The sequence below is a fragment of the Melospiza melodia genome, chromosome 1, assembly GCF_035770615.1.
Source record: "Melospiza melodia melodia isolate bMelMel2 chromosome 1, bMelMel2.pri, whole genome shotgun sequence".
Classification (NCBI taxonomy): Eukaryota; Metazoa; Chordata; class Aves; order Passeriformes; family Passerellidae; genus Melospiza; species Melospiza melodia.
This window is the reverse complement of record NC_086194.1, coordinates 52,419,387-52,434,729: the sequence shown is the minus strand read 5'-3', so window position 1 is coordinate 52,434,729 and position 15,343 is coordinate 52,419,387. Positions and strand designations below refer to the sequence as shown.

Below are 15,343 nucleotides of genomic sequence, written 5' to 3'. Positions count from 1 at the left end.
TTTTTGTTTGGTGGCTGGTATTTCTTGGGATTTTTTCCTTTCTTTTTTTAAAGGAAAGCACAGTTTTTTATTTAGTTATGTTATGAGATAAGATATTTACTACTGAACACGTGCTACAAATATATGACAGAGCAATAAAGACGATTTAATAGCATGGGAATCTCTTGCTCAAGAGGGCTAAGAGGTCAAAAGTTATGGCTTTGACATATAACATATGCTTTCTGAGTGTCTTCTTCTTCCTTGCAGGAAGTGTTTTGATTTCGCAATCTTACAAATATTCCTGAAAACTCTGAGGTATTTCTCAAAGTGATTCACTCATGTGGGATTTTAAAAATGGACGCTTCCTCTGACCACCTTACCTTAGCACCAAGTGCCTTCATGAATGTGTACTTTAGGAGGTCATGGACATATCCTGAGGTATTTCCCTCCTGGAAGGGGACTGTAATAATTACATTATATGCAGAGCACTGCCAGCATGGGGAGAGATCAGCACTGGTACACTGGACAAACAAGCATGGATCCCAGCTGTGCTGCACACACACACAAACCCTACCAGTTGCCTGCCAGATGGGCTCAAGCCCTGCCTCTGCAGGGGCAGAAACCCATGTCACACCATTCCTAACAGCTGGGTGCTGCTGAGTCACTCGTGCCCAGGAAGGGGAAGCACCAGACACAGCTGCTTTCGAAGGACTCACTGGTGTGAGCTGTCGCCAGACCCTCTGCAGTCAGCGGGCACAGATAAGCAAACCAACAGAACTATTCATCCTCACTGCACAGGATTCAATGTCCCTTTGTTTGCAGACAGCTTAAGGTTTCAATGCAGACACAGCATAAATCAAATTTCTCTACAAACCTCTGGGTTGTAACAAGACCTAACTTGCCTGTAACTTATTAATTTACAAACAACTAGGAGAGTAATAAGAATGAATGACACCAGTGGTAGCTATAAGCAGATTTTTTACCCATTAGAACCTATAGGGTCATGTGATGTTCCTACAGGTTCCCTGCTCAGTGCTTGTGTTCAATTCAATGTGTGCCATGCCACAGCCCTCTGGAAACAAATGGAGCCCCAGGGAGGCAATGGGGCCCTTTGTGCCTCTTGGAGGCTGCTCCAGACCTTCATCCCTCTGCCATTTATGAAATTTGCTTCTAAATGTTCAGCCTAAACTCAGGCTTTACCATTCAAACTATTTGTATAAATTGTGCTAGCATTGTTCTTTCCATTAAGGTAGCTTCTTCCCAATCTGATACTGTCTTTTCCATTCAACTCTCTTAGTCCTGTCTCATAAACTAGAATATTTCCCTGATTCTCCTTTTATTATATCCATCCAGTTAATATCCATATTCCATTAAACTGTGGATCACAACTATACACAGTGGTCCTGCCAAGGACTTAGCAGTATATTGTAAATTATATTAAAGCTTTATCACTACTGGGACTTTCTGCACATTGTATCCTTATTTTCTGGATATACACATGAGCTCACCCATTCTTCCAGATTAAAACAAGAGTAAGTATGTACTTTTGCATTCTGCACAATTTTAACTTTTATTCCATTTCTTAGCATTCTCCAGTTCTATTCAAATGCCACTCAAACCTTCCTCTTTAGCTCTCCATTGTGAATCATCACTGTGAGAAGCACCTATGCAAAGATCTTTAATGGAAATATTTAACTAGACACATCCCAAGAACAATTCTTAAGGATACCCAGTAGATACCGGTCTCCAGAGCTTTTCTGATACAATCTGTTGTGTCCCCTTTAATCAGATCTTTATCCAAGTTTAAACTCTGCTACTAAACTAATGTAACCTCCTTGAAGTTATATAGTAACTTCATTTCATTACTTGGGTTACTGAAGTTCAGGCTAGTAATTATCTCCACAAAATGAAACAAAAGCAAGAACCCAACCATCTCCTAAGAAAGACAACCTGGTAGAACTGATCTTTGCTAACACAACTAAAGCTTTAAACTATTTTCCTTTTACTTTATTTACCTTTATTTTCCTTTCCTTCAAAGCACTTTCTGAAGCTCAGCATGATCTCAAAGGCAGAACAAAGGTCCTAAAGGTTCTACAGCTGTGTGGCTTTGCTCACTTCTTGAAACCATGGGGGCCTCATTTTATTGCACAGACATGTAGAATCATGATTGTTTGATGACATATTATATTGCTTACTTTTAAAATAAAGTATTTATCACTCTTTTTAATCCATACATTATAGGAGCTTGACCTGGGTGTGGAGAGCTGTGACTGGAGATTGCTTGGAAAAGCGGAGATGATACATTTCTCTCAGTGAAGATTTAAGATTGTGAAATTCCATTAAGAATTACTTTCCTGCAGATCTCTCCTGGCCAGTACCTTTTAAATGTACATGTAAACATCCTGTCTGTCTTCAGCAGCATATAATGCTTTCATGGTAGCAAAAGTCAACCTAATGTAACCTGGAGCTAACCTCTGATTCATTTTCTTCTTAATTAATGTAAGTTCCTAGCATCCATGCCCTTTGCAGAGAAATAAGGAAGGTTGGTCTTTTAAATCTAAGTTAATTTTTAAAGGAAATATAATTGAAAAAAAACAAACTCAGTCATATCTGTGTTGCTGAAGCTCTATGAGCTGTACCTGATAAATTATCTGTCTGTGATGCCTCAGGAAACACTCTGCTACTTCCTGTACACCTTGTTTGTAAAGCTCTGTTTACTTACCTGTTACTTTTTGGCTAATTATTAACCGCAATTAACCTGATGGACGTTTTTCCAAACAGAACAAATATTTATCAGAAAAGCAAAGCTTATTCAGTAAGCCAAATGCAAATGTTGTCTCAGGCAAGGTCAGAGAGGTCATGGGGAGCAATAAGGTTCTATTTCCCCATGCACTACTTTGTTCATTACTGCTGATTGAAAATTAGGGGGAGATAAGTAGAAGACCAGAACTGTCACTTTCTGTTTATTATGGATTTTTAAAAGGTATTATTTACAGAGTGGTTTGGGAACTAGTTCCAGATTGGAGGGAGGAATAAAAGCTGTTTTCTAGGCTCGCTGACAAAAACATTTTAAAATTCACTGCAATGCTACTGACAAATTTTGGGGTTTCTCTTTCCTACTGTCTGTTTCTGTGCAAATAACAAAATATTTCAGGAGAGCAATGGATGTTGCATCCTTCCAACTACTTCTGCATCCTTTGCCAACCCCTCACTGACATCTCCTTTTTTGACATCTCTGATATCTGGGGTGATGGCCCCTGTCCCCTGTGGGACAGACCCACAGGGTTCATACCTGTAACAGGGTCTTACTGATTTGAGATACTCCTGTCACACGTGGTTAAGTCTTGTCTCCCCAAGTTTAAGAAAACCACTAGAAATTAAAGCAGGCAAACCCAAATTTTGTGTTAATGGTGCCAAAATTTTGTATTAATGGTGCCAAAATTAGCCCAGGCTATGGCTGAAATAAAAAAAAATGCAAAAGAGACCATCAGATGGTGCCATAAATGTTGGCAGATCAGTCTAACTCCCATCTTTCCTGGCTGGGGGAGGAGGTTTTTCAGCAGATACTGCAGACATCTAAATCTGAGAGCTTCAATTGTAATAAAACATTTCACTTTTCCCAGACAGTGTTCTCCTATTCAGGGATGTTTGTGAAACCGTGCTGCCAAATCTGTGATTTCACAAACTTTTCCACGGTGATAACATAAACAGTGAGTAGAGATTTATCTGAGGGATCAAGCTGCACTAGAAGGGGAATGTGGAAAAATGTGCATTTGAAGGCATTCTCTCCCCTGAGGAAGGATGAAAGCTCATAGACATGTATAAAATGAACCTCACACCCCAGATCTGATTCAAGCTTCTTTTGGTGTACTTTCTGAAAATGCATATCAAATTCAATGAACTGAAAAAAATTGCAAAATAAAAAGTCTTTTTTAAAATTGAATTATCTCTGTCTTTCCTCTTAATAAAGCAAATTTGTGAGATTTACACAGCGGACTTTAAGAATATTGTCCATAACTCACTGAGCTTTCACTCTTCCTTTTAAACTAGTACATGATGGCTTTCTCAGGGAAGATCAGATTTTGCTCTCAGTTACATCTACATCAAAGCAAAAGTAATGAGACTGACTGGGGCAAAATTATTCCAGATCTACATCACCCTCATGGGCAGCACCAAGAAAGAACATTTTAAAGACAATCTAGTTAATTAAGTCCAAATTCATCACACTTTTTAAAGTTATGAGCAAGAGAAAAAACTAGACTTAGTATGTTTGTCTTATTGCCAAGGAGCACTCACTATAAAACCCCCTTGAATTCAAAACTGAATGAGCACATACATTGTAGCAGGGAAGTTATGGCAGAAAGGAGAATAACTTTATAAACTTTGATAATTGCTTGATCTGGAGTTTTGATTAAATGGTCCTTCCAGTATGAAATTATCCTCTAAGAGGGCCACACTTTTAAATTCTCTCTCATATTTCCTTAATGGTTTTCACATTTTATTTTCCCTACTGCAGTCAAAACAACTTCTTTGGCAGTCCTATCTTCCTGCAGTACACAGCCTGTGTGACCACTCTTATCCCCACAGAAGGCATCTGGGACTACATCCTCTCCTGGATGAAAGTGAGAGCATCTGTCTTCACCATTGAAATGAAATACTGCTCCTTTTTGCAGAGCTCTTAGGGCCTTGGTTTAAGTGCTGGGAGAAAGGGAGGCTCTCACAGAGGGCTGCTTATGCAATTATCAGGTCACGTAGTCACAGTACACAGCGGGGTCAGAGGAGGCAGAGATGTGTGGCCAGTTACCTGTCCCAGCACACACATCTTGTCCTGGTGCCTCTTCCTCCATGCTCCAAAAAACCCACACACACAGGTTTACAGCACCCAGTGCTGTTTAGAAGAACCACATAATCTGAAAGTGCTTTTTAAGCTTTGTTTTTCTCCTCAAAAGAGATGCTCAGGTGAGTTTAAAAATTGTGATAAAGCTGCCTATAATGTAACTTATCCCATAGTTTATCATGCACTTACTTGAGTGCCACTTGTAGTTGGGCAGAATCATACAGGGAAACAAATGCACCAGAAAGGATAAACTCTGTCTTAACACACTATTCTGGAGGTCAAATGATGAGGATCTGCATCTCAAAAGCAAGAGGAAGAAATTATGATCTTGCATACACTGGTTAATTTTTTTTGGTGTGAACCATCACCACCTCTCCCTGTCTAAGCGAGGGCTTAGTACTGAAGAGCCAGAAGCCTGGAAAGACAAATATTCCCATTATCAATAGCAGGGCTGTATTCCTTGTGATCATCACTGTCTGTTGCTAATCAAGGTTTTCTCTGTATGCATCCTCAGCCTCATCTCCTTGTGGTTTTATTTTTTTCCTTGGTGCTTTCCATGGAGATTCAACTTTTTCTTTGAAGATCCAATCTCTGCAATCTGCCTTCTTCCAAACAAGTAGCCAGAATGCAATCAACCAGAAGGCTGCTCTCCCCGGCCTCTCTCAAAATAGTTACGAGATAAAGGCAAAGAGGAGAAAGGTCTTGTTTTAGGAAAGCAAGGCCCAGGAGAGAAGAAGGCATGAGCTTACTGTGCAGTGAGGAGAGCACCTGTGAGCTGTAGCTTGGGTGGGCTGGCACGGGCCAGGGGACATTGCCCCACACCCCTGTGCCCATCCCAGAGCCAACACTGCTTCCTTTCCCACGGCCTGACATCACCACCCAGAAAATCCCAAAAACAAAATCCCTTTGCCTTCTTATCCACATCACTCAAACCCATTTTCAAGCTGAAAATCAGGGCTATGATGCACTCAGAGTTCATTTACCCAGAGTAAATGTGATAACCAACAGCAGTTATTGTTTGTTAATATATGAAGCCTTGTGTCCTATCACTTTATTAAAATGCCTACTCTATTTATCTACATTCAGGAGGTGTTTATTCTTCTCTGTGACCACTAATAAAAAATCCCTGCCAATATTTGATATAAAAGTACCATGCCTGAGTGAAGTGCCAATTTCCAGGAGCCACGAGTAAAAAACCCTGTTGTGAACATACACAAAAAACCTGAAAATACTAGATTATCTGAGTCAGATGAAAAACAAATAAACCCCACCACAAACAGCACCAGGAAAAATATGCAAAAATCAAGACAGCCACCTTTTAAGTATATGTTTTACTGTTAGGGGTTAATGTTTCTGTTAATGGCAGCTAAAAGGAAAAGAATTACTGGGGTCATCTGTGATGGCAAGGAGGTAAGAAGCAGCACCCCAGCCTCCCAACAGAGGAACCAAGTGAATTGCAGAGGGGAGAGCTGACACTGTCCTTGCCTCTGGCAGCACTGCTGGGGCTGCTCCCAGCTCAGCTCCTGGGGCTGGCTGGGCATCAGTAAGGGCATTTCCCAGTAAGGGTGGAATCACTGCTTTCTGAAGAATACACATACCATACTGAGGGGGTACTGTTAAAAAAAGAAAGTACTTTTCCAATTACTAAAACAGGTAAGGGTTACACCCTTGGCTTTCTTATAATAACTCATATTTATCTGGGGCCACTGAAGACCCTTTTGTAACAAGCCAAGCAAACCCAGCTCACTGCACAACTGGATTTCTATTTCCAGCCCCAAAGAGCCATGTTGAGAGGTTTCTCAGCCAGCACAGGTTGCTGAGACCCATCCTGCCCAATATCTGGTAGTTCATGGTGTAGTCATGCTCCTAAAAGGCAGGGCTGGTCCGTGACAAAAGGCCAGGTAAGCATCAGGAGCAAGACAAAACTTGCCCGAGCATGACAGCTGGCTGAAGCCAAGGTTACTGTGGGCTGCAAGAGCTCTTACCCTGCCATCCCAAGCCACAGCTGAGCAGAAAAGTCAGCATTCTGCTGCAATACAACATGTCCCCCAGCTGAGTTAAATCAGAAATAATAAAAAAACATTAAATTCACATCCTGAGTTAACATACATAGGATTTGGGAAGAGCAAATGGGAGAGGGCAATGAACAGCCAGAGTAGGTGCAGTCAGCTGCTCAGCGCTAACTCAGGCCAGGGTTTGCGTGGGCACCGAGTCAGCTTCTGGGCTGTGAGCAGAAGAATCCAAACATCAACCAGCAGAACTTTACACACAGGAGAAACATCCAGGCACTCACTTGGGGCACAGACTCTTCGCTGGGTCTGCCACCCACTCTAGTCTGCTTTTCACATTTTAGCAGATGAGAGAAAAACAGGGCAGCAAAAGCCCTGAGACACAGGATGGCGTCAGCTCTCCCACCCACAGGTGCACTCCTCCTCTGCCCTCACTGGCTGCTGCCCAGCAAGGCACTCGGGATTCGACAGGACAAACCCATCCTCAATAAACATGTCACATCTCATTTAGGAATAGAATTGTGCCCAGCAAGAGACAAGGGAGTTACACATCAGGTATCACCCAATATTTTATTGCTGCTGGTACCACTCATGTACAACTCATAGGCAAACGATGCGACGCCAAATGGGAATTACTCACAGTATTTGGCATGACACAACGCTTTACTATGAAGAAACAAAGGTCACTTTGGTCCACTTGATGCCAGAGACTGGGAAGTCTAAAGCCAGTGCAAGTTATTGCTTCTTCGGGCCTCTCTGAAGTACATGCTAGAGCCATTTAGGTGCCCCTGGGGACACCAACATCTCCGCCACCTCCATCTCTACCACCCTCTAGGGTGATATCTGATTGGATGTGGAGGCACATCTGAGCAGGGCAAGAAGAGAATAATGACAAAGAAATCTAACAGAGTTCTTGCACAAAATCACCACCCAGCTCTGATAAAATTTCCTGAGAAACAAAGCAAATTATAGCATTAGGGGATGATCATCATGGCTGATCAAAGCTGCTAATTGTCAGAGGTTCCAATGTACACACATATATCTGACATTACATGGAGTAGAATATGAATTTTCCTGTGGACTATGATACAGTTCCCTTCTTAATTTCTAGAGCTACAACAACAAAATTTGAAATGGTCTGTACAAAATAATTCCCTTAATACTTCTTCTGACTGACAGCACAAAGGGACTACCACAGGCCACATGCTTAGGACTACTGTACAAAATTCTGCCTTCACTTAACAGTCTCTTCTGACTTGCAGAGATAAAGACATGAGGGAGAGCACAGTCCACAGCACACAGCAAAGAACAGGAACAATAAATGCAGTTACCTGTGCCCTGAAGCAAACACATGTCCCTGATCTGCTTCCATGGGAAAACACCCTGTTGAAACTACCAGCGATTCAGCCCAGAATTTCACATCATGTTTGTGCCTGCAGCACTGGCAAGAGCACTGGAGGGGTTTTCCCTATGGATGCTCAAGTGCTCCTGGTGACAGAGTCTCTGGCCATAGCCTAAAACATGCAAGGAAGTGCTTGTCCAGATCCATGTCCTATGACTCAGTTCCAGGACTGCCTGAAATAATTAGGCAACATTAGCCAAACTGCAGTTGGGAACATGAACAAGGGCACTGTGAAGCCAGTTTCAAATAATGGTAAATCCCCATGTGAATTTGAGAGTACTTATTTAAATATCCACTCCTTTTTTATCACCTGCATAAATGACAAAGTTAATACCCCCAGGAAGACTGACTCATTTGGGAAAAATCAAGCGCTCCCAATTATTTCTCTTGTACCTGTCCCTTCTTGCTTTATTTGTAAAGAAGAGAACAACTATTAACCAATTGACAATGTGTTCATACTACCCTACTTTTCTTTTTAAAGCTATCAGAGATCACATCCTATTCTTCCCCTCAAAGATACACAGCTAAGCCTGCCTCTGCACACAGAAGGGACTTTGTATGAGCAGTGGCAAAACTGGCATATTTTTTAACTTCTCAGCATTAGTGTAACCCTGTCAGCTTCCCATCCTTTCTGCTATCGAAATCTATTTTATGGATGAAAAATTATTGAACCCAAGATCTGAGAAGTCTATTCTTGGAATTTGAGAGGGGGAACAGGAGAGATAGAACTACTCCTAAAAAATATAAATTTCTTGCAACCTCTCTTTTCTTTTTAGCAAATTATCAGAGCTCATTGTCAGTACTAGCACATGAATACATCTGCAATGACACAGTGTGGTATTAATGAAAATACCTTTAAAAATGCAAATTATTCATGGCCCATTAACTGTGAAGGGCACACCTGTGTGCCACTCTCTGCAGAAGGGATTGCCCCTGACTGACCCGACAGAGCCTGGCCTTTCAGCCTAAATCCAACACAGCTGCCCACAGGGACACAGGACAGGAATTTGGTGGCACTCAAAACTGTGACAGTGATTTAGTGAGAGCATTTTAATTCCTCTGGGAAGGTTTTGCAGGGAAGGGAATAGCAAGATCTCTCTACCTCTCCTTTTTATTTTTTTCCCTGTTACAGGCAGATGCCTCATTTTCAGTGTTTTGTGGAGAGAACAGAAAGTCAGTATCTAGTTACTGCTCTGTATATTTACACAGCCTTTAAATATTTTTATTAGCTCCTAAGCAGTTCATCCTGTCTGCCAGTGACTTGCTTCAGGGCCTCACAGAACTGTCTGGTGGGAATAATAGTGAAAAAAGGTAACTTAATTTTAGACCTTTTTACTAACAGACCCACTCATATTAGGTCTCCTCAAATGAAAGCAGAATTTCAGTAGGGAAGGTTTGAGTAGAAGAGGTGGTTATTCCCATTCTGCTCTCTGCCCTGTGTTTATCAGGAGTGGCAGAATTACACAGAAACGAAGCAGTTTACACGACCACCTGAAATAACAGGATTTGTTCTGTTTTAACTCCATAGGAGTTGGTGACTCACCAGCAATGATACTACACTTCAAATAAAGATATTCAGCTCCATCTTTTTAGTTTAGCAATTGAGCCTGGCAGGAGAGGGAAGGGGGGTGTCCAAGCTGTCATTCCTCTATTAATATTCCTTCAATAATGAGCTATTTCTCACAGTTTTCACCTTTTTATTTCATGCCAGAAAGCAAGCCTTTCCATGAACAACATACCAAAAGAGAGTGCTACTATTTTAAAGTGTCTCAGCGTTCGCAGTATGAACTGCTCTGTGTAAACAATGAGATCTCTTGCCTTGAGAGAACCAGATGTTTCAGAAAAAAAAAAAACTCAAAACTTCCCACATGGAAGACAGTTACAGCAGAGAAGAGATTCATCCACCAGACTGACTGATGGACTTTTTTATTGCTGGTGGAACAGGTTGGCTTTTCACCTTTTTGTTTCTTCTGGCTAATCTGCACTTTTCAGGCAGAGAGGCATAAATCAGTTTTTCACAGTCATGTCTTAATAGAGAAATCTTTAAATGCAAGGCAGTATCTTCTACTGTGCCTTTCCCCTCTTTCCTACACAAAGTGTCCTTGCCTTATTAGGATGCTGGATATGATTGATTGTAGTTTCTCGTTTTTTTGTAACTCCTAGGCAAGGTTCATGGGCACTGCTGGGCAGCACATTCAACAAGACTGTCTTCTCAAGGGGCAAACAGAGAGAGAAGAGAACAGGCTATGCGGATGATTCTGTTCCTCCTGACAAAGCCTGCTCACATCTCACCCCTGAACATGGGTTAAAGTGAGCAAGCTTTTGGCTGTGGCTTGCTCAGAAGGGCTAACAGAGGAGGGATCAGCCCAACAGGACCTTAATTAGGATTTGCAGCACTAATTTCCAGTGGCAACATGCTGGACTTAAAGATAACTGAGAGGTCATCTTACAGTGTTCCATTCACCTCATTAGAGAGAAATCAGCATTCAGTGCATTACTGAAAGATTGCATTTAATTAGGCAACACGAAAATAGCCAACACAGCCCTGTACAATGTCCCAAGAAGTAAATATCTGCATGATTTTCTTCCTCTTACTATCATGAATCAAAGTTCAATTTCCTGCTAAGGTGATATAAACTTTTCTTCCTGAGGTAAAAAATCCTGTGCTTTCCCCCTGGCTCTTTTTATTGTTGAAAGAAAACCTCAGAATTACACCAGTGAGAAATGAACTTGCCCTCTCTTCTGTCTTAATAAAAAAAATTGACTGTGGGTAATTGTGTTGTCTATCTTTGTAAAAGCCACTACAGATGTAAAATGTTCATGGCCGAGCTCAAATTATCTTTCACATGATGAACGAGTATACAGGAATTGGGTTTCAATACTGAAGTCAAGCACCTGATTTTATTCTCTGCCTAGAAAAACACAGAGCTGAATGCTGGGTACTCCTAATGAAATTAAAATCACAATGAAATGAATTGACTATGGTTGGGAGGAGCAACTTTGCTGAAATGTGTATTCCCAGACACAGTATTTCTAGGAGGGTTGCAATGATTACCAGAAACACACACTCTGCCATCACGCATATTACTAGACAAGAAAGTACATTTCTCGCACCAATAAAAATGTATATTTTGAAAGAACTTCCCATCCTGTTGTTATGCAAAATTGCTTGTAGGCAGTAGACTACATAGCCTATCAAAAAGCTTACAAAATGACCCTAGAACTGATGAACAGACAATCATTTAGTTTTCCAAAACATTTCCAAATTGGTAAACATGACCTTTCAGTTGGAAGGAAGAAAGAGAAGTTGCCTCTACCACTCTCTTTCCTTTCAATTCACTCTGCAGTACACCCAGAGGACCTTAACTTTTTTTCCTAATCTTGTATATTAAAAATTCAGCTGAAATCTTTCCTGCCTAAACTTAATGAAAATTACAGAGTGACAAAACTTCCTTCTATATTTTTTGTCACCACTCACTATCAAATAACTTTTTGGAAGGCTCTGAAAGTGGTAATGCATAGACCAGGCTTTCTAATATGTTTGGTTTCCTAGACTAGGCAAGTCTTTTATGTTAATACTCTTCATGTGAAACCCAGATGGATTTAATGTAACTAAAAGAGACAAGAAAAAGTGCATAGGATGAGGGATAGCAAAAAGGTAATATGCTGTAGTATGGGGAAAAAAATGTTCCACTTTGTGGTCTCCAACTAAACTTAGTATTTTGGGACAACAGAATTTAAAAAGAACCTAGAGCACGCTTCCAGCTGCTGCACATTTTTACCATTAGAGATTTAACAATCACTAATATTATATATATATATATGTATTATAATATAGACACTTGATGATTCTATTAAAATCCTAAATCAATGACACTGCTGTTATCAACACAATTATCCTAAATAGCAATATCTGTTCAGACATACACTTTTTTTACATCCCAGAAAGACTGGTGACTATTTGAGTGTTGAAGATATGCTTATACTTCAGTTGTAGGCAATTTCCCTCAGAAAACCTCTTTGCCAAAAAAATTATGATCATGTTATTTCTTCAAAAAAATATAATCACAAAAGAGAGCAAAAAGAATTTAATATTAAAATATTAAAATGTTCATGCACAAAATAGTCTTCAAAGGTTGTTTCTGTCCTTTCTCAAAGTTTGAATTATAGATATGTCATCAGGAAAAGGCCTCCTATGTTACAAAGGCCACTCTGCACAAGTGAGAACTACAATTCCAATAACAACTACTACAAATAAATACAATTAGTTATTCTCCCATAAAAGAATAAAGTTATTTTTGGCCCTGGTAGTGTTACTTGCAGACTAGTATATGCTACATACTCGTTTAAGTTTTTATGATATAGCACCCTGCAAAAGAAAGCAATAAATGTGAGTTCCTGTAAGGGTAGGACTCTAGAGATAGTGGCATGTCATTTTCACTCCTTTATTGGATGTTTGAATTATGATACTGAGCATAACCAGTTCCCTCACAACAAATAACAAGGGCAGAATTAACTTCCAAGAGTCTCATCAGAAACATATTTAAATATACACACAACAGCTTCATAGCTGCACTTAATCTTACATGCGGCCAAGATCCCAGTAACTTCAGGAGAGCAGAATCAGGCATTTAATACTTGCTGAGCAACAAAAGTTACACCATATCACAAAAGTTAAGTATCTCTCCAGAGCCTCAAGTAAAATTAATCTGGGAAAATGCATCCATAGAATCCAATAATTCCACTTACAAAGTAGATGGTTGTAAGGAGGACAGCCAGTATGCACCTCTGCCATGAGTTTCAGCTTCATATTGTGCTCCTATGTTAATTTCTTCTCAATGGCTTAGCACAAAACTCACTTACTTACACATATGCTCTGCAAACAGTTATGGTAAAACCAAATTACAAACAGAAAGTAAACTTAAACCAGCAAATTTTAAAAATATAACGGAGATCTGCACTCACAGCTGATTTCCCCCCATAATTTTCTACATAAGTATGTCTATCACTGTAGCAAGCCCCTTAAACTCTTCCAAGATACTTCATACTTCACTCAGTAGTACTAATAAGCATTTGAGTAACAAAATGTTAACTATAAACAAAAATGTCCTGTTCTTCTTTGCCCCTTCACCAGAAGGGCCAAAAAGCTTAATTCTGCGATACAGGTATTACCAGTTTTATTCAATGCAAAGAACTGGATCAAAGTTCAGAGTCTGAGAATGCTGAAGAAAAACAGACTGCAGATCAGTCAGCTGCTGTTAACTCAATTCATTTTCTCCCTCATACTGCTCTGGAGAAAATAACAAACAATTGGTTTGGGACCAACATTCCTTTCATGCATCAAATCAGCTCTTCTTTTATCTTGCTGGGAAGTAAAAAAAAAAACAAAAAACCCAAAACCCTAACACCCAGACAGACAAATTATAACAAATGTTCATACAAGATATCTGTGATATAACAGTATGCTGAAAACATCTGTACAACCAGATATAGTTCCTGTGTGCAAAACCCAGCTGAGATTGCACAGTCTCATGACCGTGATGTCATGATCCACAAAAGGATATGTACATCTATACAAAACCCTTGAAGTTATCAAAATTCAATTTAAAACTAAAGGAAACATAAAAGAAAGATTTTATGGCCAGATCCATCCCCATGATTTATTGGACAAGAAGGCTTCTTTGCTGCTTGAGACCTTCAGCTTGGGAGAACTTCTGCTTAACTGCACCACAGATCACAGCTGTATCACAGGGCTCTTCAAGCAAATCACCACCAGCGTTGCAAGATGTGAGGTGTCTGATGCTTCCCAAAAAATGGAGAAAAAGTCCTTAACCAGGTGGGATAGAGTTGGGAAAGTGCTCTATTCACGCACTAGGTGTCAATAACAGCAGCGATAATGTGCCTGTTGCTTAAAGAAAAGGCTGAAGTGTCTGCAGTGCTTTAAGCAAAATGAGCAGTATCTTGTGGACTGGTAACATTACTGGAAAAAATGAGACTTTACACTTAAGTCAGTGTAGATCTCAGTATGGAAGCCTCTTGACCAGCCCCTGCTTATTTTAACGTCATGCCATTAAACCTAGCGCGTGTACAGTGGCTTTTCATAAAGCCTGACCTTTAATAACCAGCCAGTGGTATTACACAACAAACACCAACAAAATACCCATTGCTATGGAGGGATAAAAGGGAAAATCCTGTTCTCAAGGGAAAATCAGGCTTCATGACTGGAAGGCAGAGCCACATCCCTCAGCCAACATCATGGGTCACCAGCATGGCCCCAGTCAACTTAAGAGGGTTTATAAAATTTCCTTTTCAACAGAAAAGCCACAGACCACATTCTGTGGCCTTGCGAGCCACCAAGGCATCTACAAATCTTTGCAGCAGACAGGGTGTCCCTCTGAAGATCATGTCCATGTTAGTGCCTCAGGTCAGACAAGAGATGTACTGATAGAGGAAGAAGTCTCTTCAGTTCATGGATACCTGGACACCCTCCCCAGTGCTCCTTTGGGCTTTTTAAGTGCGCTTTGAATGATTGATTCTGGCAGTGACTCTACTAGGTGCACACTGCCTCAAGCAGAAACCCCAGTCCCATTGTATTTCCTGCCAACTAGCAGAAATTAGGCAAATACCAATACCTTGATAATTTTGCACCTTGGTACCACGTTGGAACAAGGGGACACCATGCCCTAAGACTTCCCTCCATAACAGTTCTGGGATGAGAAAGGCACTAGGCTTTTCCCTGCGGCAGCAGCCAGCAATGCAGCTGCTGAACACCCCCTGCATCAGCAACACAAGGACAACCCAAAGGCATCTGGCCAATTCAAGTGGCAGGGGCTGAGCCTGCGTGTGGCAGGAGAGGCCAGAGAAAAAGGCAACACAAACAAAACCTAACCCCACGCCCCCTGATTTCCTCCTTCTAAACAGTACCAAAATAAGCCAGATGTGCGTGTTACCGCTTTTGTCCGGAAAAACTCCTACACTGCAGGTTTTCTCCTTCTTCCTTGTAATACAAGTCCAAAAAAAAATGTGGCAAAGAGAAACATTATGAGCAGTTCCCTCAAGAGGGAAGGACAGAGATACCTAGAAATATAATACATAATGACTACAGAGACTGCTGGA

General features: G+C 40.7%; 1 protein-coding gene across 2 annotated transcripts in view; it reads right to left on the bottom strand.

Moving 5' to 3' along the window:
- EGFR (epidermal growth factor receptor) overlaps positions 1–15,343 on the bottom strand; it is a 157,405-nt gene that overhangs the window by 65,588 nt on the left and 76,474 nt on the right. The window lies entirely within an intron of this gene.